Consider the following 3414-nt stretch of genomic DNA (forward strand, 5'->3'; position numbering starts at 1 on the left):
GTAGCCAGGAGTGGCTGCAGAAGCGGTGATAGTGCGGTAAGTGTGGAATCGCCCCCAGGTGCACTTAGTAGGGCCACAATTTCAGGGAATTGCGGAAGGAGGCAGAGCTGTGGAGGGGACACAGATGGTGTGTGTGTGTGTAGGGTGTGTGTGTGCTCAGGAGGGAATATGACAGTAAGAGGGTGGGTCAGGGAGCGGGATGGGGAGAGGCTCAGGAGGCGCACCCCAATTCTAAGTGAAGTGTGGGGGTGACAGTTGGAGGGGCGGGGGGTCAGGAGAGTGAAGCTGGGGTGTGCGCGCACTGACTTCTGCAAACAGCACTTGAGTGGGCTTGACCTCATACAGTACGCCCAGGGTGACACATACGGCCAGAACTCAAGTGGCCTTTTTGTTTGTTTGTTTACAACTACGGGTGGGTTTGAAGGTGGAAGGAAGCCACTGGCTATTTTTTTTCCCCCTGGGGTGGAAGCCTTGGCCTGGAGCATGTCGGAAGACGGGCAGCAGATGGCAGCATAAGCTCAGCTTAGACCTACTGGCCCAGCTCCTGGGGCTGTGCTAGCTTCCAGCCTCGCCCTCTCTCCGCTCTCCCGACCCGCTCACAGTTCAGCAGGGGGAGGGGTGACAGAGGAGCATCACTTGACCCATGTCAGATCCATGACCGAAGTGTCCTTTGGGAAGAGAACATTTCTGGAGAGGGGAGGGAGAAAAAAAAAATACAATCCACCAATTTTGGTCTAAATCACAAATGTCCCCACTTTCGTGGGGCTGGGGGCGGGGGAGCTTTGCCATCAGGGTACTGAGAGCCCGAGGTTATGACAGTACAGCCTGTGCGCTCTGGGCTTCCTGAAAGCAAGCCATGAACTTGGTGGCTTCGTGGGGACATGAACATGGACAGGTCTCAGAAATGACATAAGTTTTAGTGAAGCTGGGAACACAATTTCCAAAAACTCTTGGGGCTGGAGACAAGGCTCCAGGGAGTGAGCAGTTGCTCTGCATAGGAGAGAGACCTGGGCACCATAAGGAGCTGCCCCCCAACACCAGGTGTGCCCCCGCCCCCGCCACTACCATCACTAAGTAGCTCTTCAAAGGGCTGGGGAGCATGGGGCAGGGGATGGCATGCCTGGCACTGCATGGTCCCCCAAGCAACATAGGACATAACTCAGGTGGCCCCCAGCTATCACGGGGGAGTTTCCAAGTACTGCGGGGGAAGTCCCGCCCCACAAATCAACTGGTAAGTCACTAGCTCCCCAGATATCCCTATCTGCAGGACAGTGACAAAACCCAGGTGAGTGAACTCTTGAGATTTTCAGGCACTAATTTGCATCATTTACTTTCCTAGGGATCCCCTGGGCCTGGTGGCCCAAGAATCAGGCACCCGGGAGAGCTTACTTCTTGCAACATTTAAATCTTTATTGAGATGATACATTTAGTTTGAACACAGAAAAGATACATTGTTGCTCATTTAGCACTTAATCCAGGAACGGCCAAAGCTGTTGAGCTGATCACTCACACAATTGACAAGTAGCAGGGGTTGGACCTTTTGCCCCGAGCAAGCTCAAGGGGTGGCAGTAGCAGGGTGCGTTTGAGGGGCTCATTCCTGGAGTGCGCGAGAAAGGCGATACAGTACACCAAACAAATAAATATATTTTTTGCCTAGAAAACAGTACAGCACGAAGGTGGACAGAACTGCGTGTAAACAGGCCCCTCCCCTGCGGAGTCAGACACTCCAGACACGGGGACACCGGGCGGAGCCCTTTCAGTTCTGCACCCAAATTCTATTTCTACAGAAAATAAATGCACAAGTGTCATCTGGGCCCCCCTCTTAAGAAAGGGAGCGCTAAATTGTTTTAGCCCTTTACTGGAGAAGGTGAAATGTGAGGGAGAGGGTCACTGGGGGGGGGTAGGGAGGTGGGGGGCACCCGAGGACTGGTGACGCTGGCGGGGACTCCCCTCAAACATGCTTGGCTCTGCCTCTAGCAGGCTGACCCACCAAGGGCCCTTCTCTTCCCTATGGCCAGGGGTAAGGCTTCTGAGCCAACTCCACTAGCGCCACCAGACTGAGAGCACTGGGGTGGGGGGCAAACAAAGCGGGCTGGGGTCCTCCAGGTTGTACCTGAGTTCCCAGCCCAAGTCCCTCACTCCGTAAGTGGCAGGGCAGTGGTGCTGCGGCTCTTCGGTCCTGCAGTGGGAGAGGAACAGCCAGTCGCTGAGCCTTCCTGAGGACACGCTGCCTGAGGTGGGGTGGGGATGGGCTAGGTAGTCAGAGCACTTCTTTTCTAAGTGCAGCATCAGAACTTGGGCACAGCCTGCCAGTGGACGGCAGGGACAACCAATGGGGGTGGGGGAAACTAGTCCCCCAATAGCGCCTGGCCCACAGGCCAGAGGGAACTTTGTGGTGATAAAACCTTCACATATGAGTGTGTGTCCCCATGTCTGGGTATATGTGTGTACTAAGTGTGATATGTGTGCATAAGTCCTGAATGCATCTGTGTGCACCAGTGTTATGTGTGTGCATGTTTGTGTACAGTGTGCATGTGTGTGCATGCTTGTGTCCAAGTGTGTTTGTGCACCTGTATGTGTACAAGTGAGCACTCATGTGCTTGTGTATGCATGTGTGTGCATGTATGTGGAGCAGTACGCACCTTGTGCATGCATATGTGTATCAGTGTACTAGTATGTGTTTATCAGTGTACATATTAATATGTACCAGAGTGTATGAGTACCAGAGTATGTGTATGTGTGTACCAGTGTTTATGGGTACCAGGGTGTGTATATGTGTATATCAGTATGTGTTGTGTGTACCAGATTGTGTGTATATGTGTATCAATATGTGTGTATCAGAGTGTGTGTATATGTGTATCAGTATGTATCAGAGTGTGTGTATATGTGTATCAGTATGTGTGTGCCAGTGTGTGTATATGTGTATCAGTATGTGTGTGCCAGTGTGTGTATATGTGTATCAGTATGTGTGTGCCAGTGTGTGTGTATATGTGTATCAGTATGTGTGTGCCAGTGTGTGTGTATATGTGTATCAGTATGCGTGTGCCAGTGTGTGTGTATATGTGTATCAGTATGTGTGCCAGTGTGTGTGTATATGTGTATCAGTATGTGTGCCAGTGTGTGTGTATATGTGTATCAGTATGTGTGTGCCAGAGTGTGTATATGTGTATCAGTATGTGTGTACCAGAGCATGTGTATATGTGTATCAGTGTGTACTAGTGTGTATGTGTATCAATATGTGTGTACCAGAGTGCGTGTATATGTGTATCAGTATGTGAGTACCAGAATGTGTGTATATGTGTATCAGTATGTGTACCAATATGTGTATATGTATCAGTATGTGTGTACGAGTGTATGTATATGCGTACCAGAGTGTGTGTACCAGAGTGTATGTATATGTGTGCCAGAGTGTAC

Source organism: Sorex araneus, chromosome 8 (assembly GCF_027595985.1).
Source record: "Sorex araneus isolate mSorAra2 chromosome 8, mSorAra2.pri, whole genome shotgun sequence".
NCBI lineage: Eukaryota > Metazoa > Chordata > Mammalia > Eulipotyphla > Soricidae > Sorex > Sorex araneus.